General features: G+C 43.5%; 1 protein-coding gene across 1 annotated transcript in view; it reads right to left on the reverse strand.

Moving 5' to 3' along the window:
- The window catches only part of LOC126262870 (ATPase ASNA1 homolog), a 91154-nt gene that overhangs the window by 30604 nt on the left and 45139 nt on the right, over positions 1-15411 (reverse strand). The gene's annotated exons all lie outside the window — the stretch shown is intronic.

The following is a 15411-nucleotide window of genomic DNA, read 5'->3' on the forward strand; positions in this document are numbered from 1 at the left end:
GGAAGAGGAGTCAAATAATCTCAAATGGCATGAAGTAGCATTATCATAAATGTGAGAAACAATTCTAATCAATTAATGTGTTTTATTACAGGGAGGAAATATGAGTGCAAGCCTTACAGTAAATAAGAAAATCAGAAACAGCACTGCACATATTGGAAGAACAACAACATTAAATGATCTAATAGAAAACTCTGATGGAAAGCCGATCTTCTCCTCACTCACTCAGCGAGTCTAGAACTACCCACTGAACGGCCAGGCACTGGTTATCTAGCCCCAGCGGAAAATTATTTCTGGCACTATTTGCACACATGTGATTGCCAGGAAAAAGTTCGTTGATCGTCGCACCCCCTTCCGCTGCTGCTGGTTGATGCCCTCTGATGGACTTTGGCCGCACGTATGTGTTTGTTGTCAACTGTGGTACTTGCTTGTGAACACTCAAACACTCTTGTATTAGCCAGACTTCACAGCGGAGTCGGCAACTCGCATCGCTGGTCTGTCTGCAGTGTTGCCACTGCAGTAGGCGTCTGTGGTGACTGCAGCAGCTATGGTTTCAGCAAAGGACACAGTATGCAGTACCAAGAAGAATCAACCCAAGGATAAAATACCAAGGAGGAACAAGTCCAGAAGATTGCAGCAGAGGAGTGGAGGAAACAGATGGGACAGTGAACTGAGGTGATAGGGGAAGACAGCAAAGACAACAGAAAATTATTGTAAGGGATGATGAAGGGAAAGAGGAAAGGTGAGAGTAAAAACACTACTATGCTGGATGAAATGGAAAATAAGTAAACAATACAAAAAGTTGAAAGTAACGTGGGAATACCACTTCACATCTCTCTTAAATTCACATTGGATAACTGACGGGGAGAGGCCACACGGGGAGAGATCAATTGAAAAGGATTTGATATGGGCAGAACTAGAATCCAGCACTGGGCAGTATGAAAGGAGGAAAGGCACCAGATGTGTATATAAAGTCAGCATAAATGGTACAAGTAGTTGGAATCGCAGGGAAAACAGTGACTATACTTGTTATGAAGGTAGTTTGGAGGGAGAAAACAACCTCAAAACACTGGAACAAACAAATGATTGTCCCTGCCTTCAAAATACAGTATAACAACTAGAAGGGTGACACTGATGTGCTGGCAACTGTGCAAAAATATTTGAGAAAATACCAAGGAATAGAATAAGGGACAAAAAGTCAAGAAGAAAATGGAAGGAACGGCAACATATCTTATTTTTGCAGTAGGGCAGCTGCAGGACAAACAATGAGCATCGACAAGATCTGTTGTTGATCTTCCCTAATCTTAAGGAGCTTGACAGTGTGTGCAATAGTAAGTTAAGGAAAGTCTTTGACAACAAAGGTGCATGAAACTGTGCAACTGACAAGGTAAAAGAAATATACCACAGACGTAGAAGATACATTAACATAGAATATGAGGAAACTGACTGGAAAAAAGAATTGTGGTTAAAAAAAAAAATAGGAAGTGCACTTGCATAATTACATTTTTGTTGTTGTCCTGGGTGACAGAATGCACAAGACAGCAGACAGAATTACAGAGAATGATGAGAAGTCGCTGGGCTTTGCTGAACTGAGGAAATAAGGAAGATGAAGTTCAGCAGCAAAAAGATGGATGGGCAGGGCTGGTTGGATTGTGTGGAGAGTTCATGACCCTGACCAGGAAGAGGCAGGGATCTACAACAGAACTGAGTCTGGCAGGGGAACAGTTGAAAAAAGTTGATGTCTTCAAATATGTTGGAACCATAGTGGAAACACACACAGAAGTGAATCAACTGTGATGGTTCAGTGATTTCATTCCATATCAGATAAAAAGCTCCAACAGACAAAACAATACACTGGTTGGTGCACCACTTTCTGTGATACTGGCTGTCTGTGTGGTGTGGGAAAAGCAGGCTGGCCGAGATTGTCTGTAGACAAGGTGAAGTGTGTGCAGGAATTAAGTCAGGAGCCCGAAGAAGTTGTTGATACATGCGAGCAGAGAACGGCAGATACCATAGTCGACTGTCTGTAGCATTCTACGCACACATCTGCATGTAAAACCATACCAGCTGCAGTTGTTAATGCACTGGCAACTCAGCAGACTGAGCTTTGTTCTGACTTTTGTGATGATTTGCAGCTGCTACTGAAGAAAGACAGTTTCTGGCAGAAGTTGATTTTCAATGAACAAGTGTCTGAAAAGGTGACTCCTCATAACATGTTAGTCTGGAGCACAGAACACCCACACATGATCGTGATCACATTAGTGATTCATCTAAAAATTTTTTGTGCCGATTCCTCTTCACAAGTTTATGGACAATTTTTCTTTGTGGAGAGAAAAGTGGTTGATTTCGTGTACATGGGCATGCTTCAGCAATGACTTAAGCCACAGTTAACAGTAAGACAGTGGAGATTTAATTCTGCAACAAGCTCACACTCTATCACACTTTCTATCAGATTTTTCTGATTGCCTGAGTACTGAATGTACTGTCTCAGTGTTGGATTGGATGTGCTTCCCACAATGGGCCCCCACAGTAACTTGACTTCAAGAGATCTCATCTTATGTGATTATCTCAACGATAATGTAGTGCAGAGTGTGTGTGTGTGTGTGTGTGTGTGTGTGTGTGTGTGTGATTTGGGGGGGAGGGGGGGGGCAGTATGCATTTTGCGCTCTAGCTCATCAAAGGATTTATTCTGAAAACTAACAAGTTCTCTTTGTGTTTTGTGTTTACCTGTCAGCGATTCAACACTTCTCTTGTAGTTTGCATGGTACATGTAAATAACCCTATATTGCTTAAAATTACTGCATTTTATTTTGCTGTTAAGAATGTAACAGCTTTGTATTTCAAGACTATTTAAAACCCTGCCTACAAAAGTCTTTAAGGAGGAGCTGTGCACAATGTGGCAGTCAACTCAGTAACATGATAGTCAAGTTCATTCAGTCTGTTGTGTATTCCATGTATTCAGTTCCATTAAGTCAATGGCCTGTATTAAGAGAAACTGCCATGTATTTATGTTAGACTTCTTTACATCTTCGAGCATTGCTGACCAATTTTGAAATAATACTGCAACTTATTATCTGCAAGACGACCATTGTGGAACTGTCCTCTGACAATAAACGCCATTAACAGAAATTTAATTTCAACAGCATCACCTCGATTACTTAAAAGCATTTAAAGCACCCATTAAATCATTCACAAGGCACATGTGGAAACACTCATCTAGGCAACTAAGGTCAGTCAGTCTCATTACCTCCCCTTACATGTTTTTCTATCGCTTCCACACAACAAATGGATCCATCTCGATTTGGACGTCAGCGTGTTAATGTCCCTCCTTTCCAACCATCCTCCACGAGAAAAGAATATAGTGTTATGCATGTAAGAAAGCATATGGTGGTAAAATGCACAGTAACAAGGAGCAGTTTACTATGTGATGCTCCAACCAATCGAATCTTTCTGTGTGTATGTAGTGTGGGCTTCAGGGTGCAAGTAGAACATTTAGTATCGATTTTCATGTGGCGAGGGTACTTGGTGTAGTGCTCATTGCAAGTGATATAAAGCAAAGCATTACATTAAGAAATGGCAGTGAGAGATTTCCAGACATTTTAATTTTTTCTGGGGAAAGTCAGAAGCAGAAACAGTGGCACAATGTGGTGCTCCCCCAGACTTGTTAGTTACCAGGGTAAACAACTGCTGGAGTGTGAGGCATGGAACAGAGACAGAGCGCACAGTGGTAATGCTAAGCCATACCCCTCTGCACAGAGCACACAATGCATGTGCATATCACTATAACAGTTCTGAAATCTAGGTATAGTTTTTGTCTTGGAATTTTGCTTCAAGGTAATTACTGAGCAATTTACTGATCAATAAGGTAATTTACTGATCAATAAGGTAATTTACTGCCAGGAATTCTGATAAATTACATATGAACTGAGGATGTAACTTTTGTTTGAATTTAGCTGTGGCTTATGTTTCAACTAGTTAGTTAGTTAGTCAGTTACATGTTACATAAATCATCTGAATGATTGTTTCATTGAAATGATGTACATTTCATCCTTAATCAGTCACAATAGCAGTAACATTATCAATTTAGTTTACCTTCCACTTTTCTTTCAATGCTGCAAGTGAGAATTACTCGTGTAATTCATGAACTGTTCACATGCATGTGAACCAGTAAATAGCTAGCATTATACTAGTGAAATATTTGTATTTCAAACATGCAGCAAAAGAGACAACACACTAACAGAGGCCACTTTCAAGTACCATCACCTGTAAAAAGGAAGACAATGCTGCTCGCTTTCAATGGGAATGCTGTTTACAATATCACTGAGCAATAAGATTTTTGTAATTTTAGGGTTTTGTGTCTTTGTCAGTAAAAATGGAACCATTACAGGGTCTTTTTGCTGTCCGTCTTGCCCGTACGACTGTTAAGAACCCTTTTTCATACAAATGGGTAAACATATCAAGTTCAGATTTGTCATACACTAAGGTCTACATTTCCTTGGCAGTGTAATAAATATAAGCCTCTGAATCAATGTATTGGAAAGATATAGCCATACCTGTAACATATTTTGATGCTCACTACGTCACTCACCAAAACCTACAGGGTACTTCGCCATTGGCCTAGATTCATGAAATTTAGCAAGAAAGGTTTCACACTACAAATAAGGAAAAATCTGAAAATTGCTAACTTGTCATCATGCTACTATACTCAAGAGGATTCTTAACACAGAAATGAAGAGTGGCATCACAAAGAATAAAATGAAAGGAGTTACTTCTACCTCTATCACTTTAATTTTAGTATTGTTAAGGGGCTCCGGAAAGGCTCAAAATGATGAAAAGTTCAATTTTTACTTTATTGCGTTTTCTGAATCTGCAGACTATTACCTTTTAATAGATATATAATTTATTCAATTCCGAAGACTACAACTATTTTTAAATTTTTTTTGAAATGTGTTCTACATGGGCGTGACCCACTGTGGCGCTGTTAAACTGCTGTCAAATGGTGTTATTATTAACGTCTGTGTTCATCAGGTACATTTTAGTGATGTGAGATAAAGTATGTGTTGTGGCTAACCTGTGATGGTTCAATATATATCGCTGGTGTGATTGTCGATTGTTCCATGTTTATTTACTCTGTCGTTATCTCGAAAATATTCGTAATTAATTCTGTTTCTTGAGTCTCTGTTTTGTTGAAGTATAATAATGAATAAAAGTAAAGTTATTAGAAATCCTCTGAAGGCTTTTAAGAAAAGGAGAAATGTTGGAAAGCCAAAGGTATGTGTTATTACTGTAAACAATAAAGACGACGAAAATCCCCAACATAGCTTGTGTCCCAAAGAAGAAGACAGTTGGTGTAAATATATATAACAAAGGATTGCTAACTGGTGAAGTGTACACTCATAAGCATAGTCTGCCTCATGCAATAATGGAGGTGATAAAACCTATTTTCAGAGACCTAGCAGCACCTGAACTGTTGAAAAAGTGTATTCACAGAAAAACTCAAAACCCCAATGAAAGTGTAAATAGTGTTATATGGTCGAGAATCCCCAAGACTGTATTTGTTGGAATAGAAACACTTCACTTTGGTGTGTATGATGCTGTTGCGACTTTCAATGATGGCAACATTGTAAGGTGCAAGGTATTTAGAAATATGGGAATGAAGATAGGTTCTAACATGGTACGAGCGATGCTTGCTTTAGACAAGCAACGCCTTCGGGCTGCAGACAGGGCTGTAAAGAGTCTAGAAATACAAGCAAGAGTAAACAGGAGGAGGAACAAGAGGAAGCTGGAGGAGGAGTTTGCAGAGGATGAAGATAATCCACCCTATGGACCTGGAATGCACTAAAAAGTTAATCCAATCTTTGTCGCTCGATTCCCAAAACTTTTATTTTCTCATACTAATTACATGTTTTCTAAGGATCTTCCAAACATATTTGTTTCAAACTTTCAGTAAATGTTACACAGTACCTTCTGCATAATTTAACACAGCCGTTTTCCAAAAAAACTGTACATTTTTGAATATATAAATAAAAAATTGCAAAAAAATGTTGTGAATTTTCATTACAATTGAAAAAAAATCATCTTTAATAACTGAACTAAAATTTTGTAAAATCCCTGTGTTAAGTTGTAGCCCATATTTCAATAAATAATCTGTAAAAAGTTCAACTTCCTACCTCAAATACTTTGTGAGGAAAGATGTAATTTATAAGCGTTATTTTAACATTGCAAGTATAAGGCGTTCTGGAGCCCCTTAATAGCGATACATTTAGTCATTGTAATGGTTGATTTACTGTTGCTGTTGTAAGAACTGGTGGTAGTGCTACTGGTGCTATTGAGTTGGAGAGTTTTGATTCTCGTAATGTGATTGCTTATCGCACTTACGAGGGTGGTTTGAAAAGCTTTTGGAACGGAACAGAAAAAAGTACTTGCATCACTGAAACGTTTTTATTTTTCGATGTAATCTCCTTGTAGATTAATACACTTGGTCCAACAATATTCTAGTGCCTTGATCCCATTCCTTCAGGCCTGCAAAATAGTTGTCAACTCTGGCTATCAATTCTTCGTTTGGTTAGTTGGGTTGGAGAAGGGACCAAACTACGCGGTCATCAGTCCCTCTGACCTTGGAATAACTAAAACCGATAAAACCTCACACTGTAAGAGGGAACTAGAGCGGCCATAAAATTACAAGCTATTGACAGCGAAGGAAGGAAGAAGGCAGAATAAGAGAGGAGGGAAAAAAAGTGACTAATGACGGGCATGAAGGAAGAAGCACAGGTAGACAAGATAGACACTCAAGATAAAACAGACCCCATAAGGAAAGGAGTGGGAAGACAGAGGGCGGGGGTGAACCATTTACCACCAAGCCCAGTCGAAGCTAGTCCAATGGGGGCAAAGAGGGGAGTAAGATAGCCTACCATCCCCCCCAACCACTGATAAGGTTGAAGGTCCCACCCTTAAATAAAGCGATAAAAACCCCCATCACAAAGAAATCGTAAAACCAGATCAGCCACTGAGGCACTGTCAGCTAACGCCAGGGTTAGCGAGTTAGGAAAGCTAAAATTCCATCGCAAGGCAGCTAAGTTGGGACAGTCCAGTAGTAGGTGAACCACAGTCAACACTGATCTGCAATGACAGAGAGAGGGGTCCTCACGACGGAGGAGATAACCGTGAGTCAGCCAAGTATGGCCAATGCGGAGCCAGCAAAGGTCGACAGAGGCCTTACGAGAAGCGCGTAAGGAGGACCGCCACATAGTTGTAGAATCCTTTATCGCCTTGAGATTGTTTGGCGAAGAAAGAGTGTGCCATTCTGCATTCCAAAGTTCCAAAACCTGACGGTGTAATGCCAAGGGAAGGTCTATTTCCGGAATGCCAATAGCAAGAGATGGCCTGTTAGTAGCCAATTTAGCCAGTCGACCAGCAAATTCATTGCCAGGGATGCCAATATGGCTTGGTGTTCAAATGAAAACCATGGAGCATCCACATCGATCAAGGACAGAAAGGGAGTCCAGGATAGCTATGACCAATGGGTGGTGAGGGAAGTACTGGCCAATAGCTTGCAAACTGCTCAAGGAGTCACTACAGATAGTGAAGGACAGTCCTGAGCAGAAGTGGACATGGTCCAATGTGCGCAAGATGGCTACCAACCCTGCAGTAAAAACACTACAGCCATCTGACAAGGAATGAAATTCCATGTGTCTCACAGAGCTGTAAGCATAACCAGTGTAACCAGCAACCATGAAGCCATCAGTATAAATCACTTCCGAACCCTGGAATAAAGTAGAATTTGTGGTGAAGGGCCTCCGGAGGGACAGAATCCTTTGAAATGACAGAGAGATCAAGACAGAGTTGTGGCTGAGACACACACCATGGAGTGATACGTGCGCGAGTGGAGAAAAGAGGTGGTAAAGTGATGTGCTGGAGCTCAGAAAAGAGTGACTGAATGCGGGCAGCCACGGTAACCCCGCATTCTGGCCGCCGCCACAGGAGGGGGATCTCCGTGTCTGGATAAAGGAGACCATAATTAGGGTGCTCTGGGGTGCAGCGAATGTGGAGCGCATAAGATATCGGCTGTTGTTGGCGCAAAAGTCGCAGCGGTGGAGAGGCTAATCACGGGGCTAGTCCAGAAGGCACCAGTTGCAGGTCGTACCCCACAATGGTGGATGGGGTCTAGTATCTGCAATGTCAAAAGCAGTACCACAGACAGGACTCCTGAAGTCTAAACGAGATTGGGCCAGCACTTCATACAATTGCAGTAGAATAGAGCGGTCTGAACCCTAGGTGGTATTGCACAGACATCTAAGAACATTGAGATGTAACCAGCACATCCTCTTCAGCTGGCGAAGATGAGGGAGCCAGGTCAACCGGGCATTGAAGACCAGACCCAAGAAGTGATGGGTGTCCACCACCTTGTGGGATTGGCCATCGAGGAACAGGTCCGGATTGGGATGGACTGTACGGCAATGTCAGAAATGCACGACATGACTTGGCCACCGAGAACTGAAAGCCATGGGAAAGAGCCCAAGATTGCACTCAGTAGACTGCCCCCTGTAGACAGCATTCTGCAGCGCCGATGACGGAGGAAGCAACATAGATACAAAAATAGTCAGTATACAAAGGGGGACGCTGTCAGCCCAGCAGCCACCACCAGTCCATTAATAGCTACGAGAAAGAGAGGGATGCTCAGCACGGAACCTTGTGGAACCCCATTTTCTTGCCGATGGGAAGTGCTGGAGGAGGAACCAACTTGGACCCGGAAAGAGCGACAAGAAAGGAAGTTATGGATAAAAACGAGCAGAGTGCCACGAAGGCCCCATTAGTGAAGGGTGGTGAGGATGTGGGGGGCCAGGTGGTGTCGTAGGCTTTGTGCAGGTCAAAGAAGACTGCAATGAGGTATTGCCGATGGGCAAAAGCTGACCGGATAGCAGACCCCAGGTGGACCACTTTATCTGGCGTAGAGCGGCCACAGCAAAAACCACCTTGAGTCGATGACAAAAGGGTGCAGGATTCAAGGATCCAAAACAGCCACCAACTCACCATGCGCTCAAGGAGCTTGCTGAGGGTGTTGGTAAGGCAAATTGGATGGTAGCTATCCAACTGAAGAGGTGGCTTCCCAGGCTTCAACACCAGAATAACAATGCTTTCCTACCACTGGGTAGGAAATACCCCCTCACTCCACAGACGGTTGGAAAGCGTCAGTGGCCAGCCACTGGTAAGTTTTGGAGCATTTGGTTATGTATCCGATCCAGTCCAGGAGCCGTGTCGGGACAAAGGGCAAGGGCGTTGGTGAATTCACACTCGCTACGTGGGGCATTATAAGGCTCCACGCAGCGAGAAACGAAAGACAAAGGCCTAGCGCTCTTTCAGGAGGAAGAATGTGGGCAGATACTGAGTCGACGCCAGGGCTTGAGCGAAGTGTTTAGCGAAATGTTCTACGACAAAGTCCGGATGAGTAAGGACAACACAATGCAAAGAAATTCCTGCAATGCCGGTGGGACGACGATGGCCAAAAATTCGCCTGAATTTCGCCCAGACTTATGAAGAGGGTGTGGTCCTATGGCAGCCACACATCGTTCCCAGCATATCCATTTCTGAAATTTGGTTAGGTAATGGGCCCGGGCACAGAATCGTTTAAAGACCAGAAGGAGAGCAGTAGAAGGGTGCTGCTTGAAGTGTTGAAGAGCATGGCGGCGGTCTTTTATGGCCGCAGCAATTAATGGAGTCCACCAAGGGACCACCTTCCTACGGGGGGAACCCAAGGAAGAAGGGATGGCTGAAACAGCGGCAGAAAGAATGGTGGCAGTCAAAGTCTGTGTAGACTCATCAATACTGCTGTGTGGTAATAAAGGGGGGGGGGGGGGGGGGATGGTAGAAGAGAAGAAGGCACAACAATCAGCTTTAGAGAAGGCCCATGTGGGAGGGTTATGGAGAGAGATACACTGAAGGAAGATCAGAACAATCAGGTAATGATCGCTGTCACATAAGTCATTGTGGACACCCCACTGAATGGAAGGAAGAAGGCCCGGACTGCAGATGGAGAGGTCAATGGCAGAGAAAGTGTCGTGTGCCACACTAAAGTGTGTGGGAGCGCCGGTGTTTAGTAGACAGAGTTCAAGCCCTGCCAGAACAGCTTCAACTGTCCTGCCCAGGGCAGTAGCCATGTGACTACCCCAAAGAGGGTTGTGGGCATTAAAGTCCCCTAGAAGCAGGAAGGGAGAAGGGAGTTGTTGAAGGGTGGTTGGACAAGGGATGTGGGTGGCCTGTCAGGCAGGAGGTAGAGATTACAGATTGTGATTGGAGTAGCCAGATCGACCCTAACAGCAATTGCTTCCGGAGTGGTATGGAGGGGAACCCATTTATAACAATGTCCTTGCAGACCAAGGTGCAAACACCACTACAAGACCGCAAAGGGCCAATTCGGTTCCTACGGAAAGTGTGGAGCCCATGAAGGGTGGGTGAGTTAGAAGTGACAAAATGGGTCTCCTGGAGAGCAAAGCAAGCAGCACGGTAGGAGGAAAGAAGGGGCTGCAACTCCAGGAGGTGACACAAATATCCATTACAATTCCACTGGAGGATTCTCAAGCTGCCGAGTCGCCATCCATCACCAATCAGGATGGGGTAATGACCATATAGGTGAGGTCAGACTCTGTTGGTTCATTGGCTGGAGGAGGGGAAGGTAGCACCTCAGGGGGTACTGGAGGGGCCTTGCCCTTGTTCTTGTGTTTGTGCTTCTTCTCTTGTGAAGGAAGAAAAGGGCAGACTGCAGTGAGGTCGGGCACAGAATCATACCTAGCAATCTTAGTGCCCACCAGCCGTGGATCACGCGGCCGATGTGGAGCTGCAGATTGCCTTTCAGTGGGATGCCAGGGAGAGGAGTCCTGGGAGGCAGCTCCAGTACCGGCAGTTGCCAAAGAAGGGGAGCGCTTCTCCAGTGGGGGAGGGGGAGCAGCACTCAAAGGGCACTGATGGGGAAGTGGAGGGGTAGTGAGAGAGTGAGGATGAGGCAGAAGGTGTGGGGTGAATGGGGCGGGGCTGGGAAGAGGAGGGGGTAGGAGGGGGAATGGACGTAACTGAAGCAAAAGTAGAAGTTGTACACACGGGATGGAGCCGGTCACACTTTCAACAAGCCTTGGGGTAGGTAAGTTGATCTAATACACCGTGCATGCTGGCGAGCATGGAGGATGCTGTGCATTACAATTTACGCACACTGGCAGGGGAGCACAGGCACTCCCCTCATGGAGGGGGTGCCCGCAGACACCACAGAGGGGATCATTGGTGCAGCGGGAAGACGTGTCCAAACCATAAACATTTAAAGCATCTCATCGGTGGTGGAATGTTGGAAAGTAAGGTTTTACATCACATTGATACACCAGCACCTTGACCTTCTCTGGGACGGTATCCCCCTCGAAGGCCAGGATAAAGGCGACTGTATCGGTGCAATTGTTTTTAGGGCCTCGCTGTATATGGCAGATAAATCTAACTCCTCGCTGCTCGAGGTTTGCACAGAGCGCCTCGTCAGTTTGGCGAAGAAGATCCCGGTGGAAAATGATACCCTATTCCGAGTTCAAAAATTGGTGGGGTGCGATGGAGACTGGGTCATCACTGAGATGCTCACAGGCATGCAGAACTTAAGATTGGGCAGCAGAAGATATCTTTATGAGCCGCATTTTACTCATGGATTCCACTTCACCATACTTATCTTCGATCATATCTACGAAAAACAAAGGCTTGGTCGTGGCAAAATTTTCGCCATATGTCCTGGTACAAGCCAGGTACTGAGGGAAAGGTTTCAACCCAAGCAGGCGAGTTTGACCCTCTTCCCAGGGGGTGGCCTGTGAGGGGAAGGCCGAAGGATCAGAAGAAAGAGTGTCATATCTTCTATCACTCTTAGAGATGACCACAGAATGGCCAGGATGGTGAAGCTTTTGTCGCTTCATGTACAAGGTGTCCGCCCTAGTACGATGCACTCCGACCAGGGGCTTGCCCCGTGGGCACTATCCAGCCACAGCAAGGGCCGTCTGACAAGGCAGCCATAGCTGGGAGTTCTGATGCCCCAAAGCGATGAGCATCGACTCCTTGGTATACACGAGGCGTTAACAGCTCAGGTACTAGCAGTGTGATCCCTGTGTTGCCAGAGGGCTCAGCCAAGTGGGTACTTAACTACCACACCACACGGACCTAGCAGGAAGGGCACCAGGGTGCAAGGGGAAAAGGGAGGGGAGGGGGAGAGGATCCTGCACCATGGAAACTAGGTTGGGAGTTCATCCCCAAATGGCTCACACTGAACGGAAAATGTTGTAAATGGTGAAAATGTTGTTAAATGGAGGTCAAACTCCAAGGGGACCAAAAACGCCAAAAAGGAGATAGAAACAGCAAACTAAACAATAGCACATACCAAAACATAGCCGAGAGGATAGCCAGGTCAATATAAAGAAGTCCACCAAGGGGGAAAGGAGGAGGCAGGGAGAAAGGAGCAAGGATAGGGTGGGAGAGGAACAGGGATGGTAATGCAGTCTGGAAACAGGAAGGAGACTGCAATAGCTCGGGGCCCCGTGTGTGCCACACACATACTCACAAAACGGACTGTGGGCCCTCTGAGGGGGAATTCTTCGTTTGAAGTGATTCTTTGTCCACCAGGAAAAATTTTCAGTTTTGGGAAGAGATGGAAGTGGCAACAATTCATACTTTAGTTCATGTAATTTTGCCATGGCAACGGCACATGTGGGCGGGTGCACATTGTCTTGATGGAAGATGACTTTCTTCCTTTCTAAACCTGGCCTTTTTTTGCATATCTTTTGTTGCAATTCGTCCAGGAGGTTAGCACAGTATTCTTCAGTAATTGTCTGGCAGTGGGGAGATAACCTACAAACATAATCCTCTTCGCATCCCAGAACACTAATGCCATGACCTTTCCCGCCGAAGGAATTGTCTTTGGTTTCTTTGGTGGTGGAGAACGAGCATGTTTCCACTGCTTTGACTGTTTTGTCTCTGGGGTATTGTAGTGCACCCAAGTTTCATCTGTGGTCACAAACTGGCACAAAAAAAACTTGTTTGTTTCTCCTAAAATGGGCCAAACATTGTTCCGATACATTCATTCTCATGTTTTTGATCCCGCGTCAAGAGTTGTGGCACCCGTCTTACAGATATTTTTTTTCATTTCTAATTCTTCAGTTAAAATGTGATATACCCTTTCGGATGACATCTGGCAAGTGTGAGCAATTTCACACACTTTCAATCGGCTATCCTCCTTGACCATTTTGTGCACTTTTGCAATGATTTACGGAGTAGTGACATCTTGGCCGACCACTGCACCGATCATCATCTAAGCTCTCCTGACCAAATTTAAATTCATTTGTCCACTTGGCAACAGCTGAAAATGGAGGAGCAGAGTCCCCTAGTGTATTCTGGAAATCAGCATGAATGTCCTTTGCTTTCATACCTTTCTTTATGAAGTGCTTAGTCACTGCTCGAATCTCTATTTTTTTCCATCTTCACACATTACTACACGACAGCTCTCTTCCAAGAACACTGGCATAGCTCGTGTTTACAAGCAACAGTCCAATGAATATCACATGAACAACTCGCTGCACTAGCGCTGACCTCTCGTGGTGATTCCGAGAACTTTTCAAACCACCCTCGTATGATATTGGTGAGGTAGCTAATAAAGATATTGGGAAGTCTCATTATTATTCTCATAAGGCTTTCACTGTGTGCCAATGGAAAATGCAGGGAAGAGAAAGGTTTTTATTTGGTTTAAGGGTCATGAATGTTGTGAAAATTTAACAGTAACTGGTGATTGTACTGTTTATCATCATCAATAAAGGTGAAGTTGAACTCCATGACTTAAAAAACACTGAAACCCAAAAGCCGAGAAGCAATTCTTCTTGGTGTTTCAGTCCTCTGGGCTGCCCTGAAACAATCACAGTGTGTCCCTCAGTGACTCAGTAGCTCCATGTTGCTCAATTACGCAACACAGAACTGCTATGACGTCAGGTCCACTGCAGGCTGACTGCAAGTTTGCCCTAATATCACACGAAAAATAAATTTTTTTGTCATGTTATCCATCTGCCAAGATCCCCATTCCTCAGGATTAGGTAGACTTAAGAATTTTAAGCTTCCACATCAATACAATAAAACGAATAGAGCCATTTATGTCACTTTTTGATATCTTGCCCGTACTGATATTGACAACAGAAAAAAAATTGTCGAAATTCTAAACTCCCAGGATGGATGAACCACCTACATACATCACCAAGTCGTACAGAACCTTCGGTGCTTGAGGCCTACTTCACTTATCTGGATCTTATATATTTCTAGTATGTGAAGTTCAGAACTCGAGTATCAATGACCTAAAGGTGTTTGATACACCTCTCAGATATTCAAGAAAATGAGACTGGAAGTTTTCTGAACAACATTAATTAACTGAAGTTAGGACAAGTCTTCAAGGGGATGCGTGGCTCAATCAATGGGGCTCAAAACCGATAATCGCTGGATTTGCTCATTTTGGTCATTTTTTTTCCTTTACCTCTGTACAACTCTATCACCAAGGTCATTTAAATATAAAATTCACCATACATTGCTAATTAACACATATATAATTATTGCTTTATATGATAAATGCATGTGAGTGCAAAGAAAATGCAATACTAGAGCAGGCCTATACAAAGAAAATTAACAATACTAATTTTTACCTCGGTGTGTAAACAGTCTTTGCAGTACATATTTTACTATTAGCTGACAACGGTTGCCCTGACTACTTCACTTTATGATCAGTCCCAGCACAGTAACTTATAAGAGTAGCTGTGCGATACGCAATTAGAAATAAGATGACGTGCATTTTTCATATTAAATGATAATTAAAAGTGTTAATTATCATATATTTGATGAGTTAAATTTCGACCACGTTAAGTATCCAAATTGAACAAAAAGAAAAAAAGAAAAAATAATCACCAAAAATGAGACTCTACCAATCTTGAACACTACTGATTAAGCCACACGGTTCATCATAGAATCATCCTAAATTTGGTGAATTAACATTGCTTGGAACACTTCAAAGTCAATTTTCTCGAGAATTTTTTAGACCTGCATTGAACTGCTCTGGCAGATTCATATGTGAGTTATGAATCTCACGAAATAGTGTGTGGTCTCCTTGTATGTTCTGAAAGTTTTTCAATTGAAAAGTAATTATAAAAAAAATCTGAATTATAATTTGTTAATGGCTACCTGTGATCCATATCGACCCTACTATGTTTAATGTGAAACATCTCTTAACATCAAATTTTCTTTCTTAAACACGTTATTGCAGTTTCGTTGTTATTAATTTATTGGCACCATAACTATGAGGTGTATTTAATAAGTAATGCGACACTTCTTTTCTCAGCCAATTTTAGGTGACAAAACACAGAATGTGATGTGGGACAC

Source organism: Schistocerca nitens, chromosome 6 (assembly GCF_023898315.1).
Source record: "Schistocerca nitens isolate TAMUIC-IGC-003100 chromosome 6, iqSchNite1.1, whole genome shotgun sequence".
Classification (NCBI taxonomy): Eukaryota; Metazoa; Arthropoda; class Insecta; order Orthoptera; family Acrididae; genus Schistocerca; species Schistocerca nitens.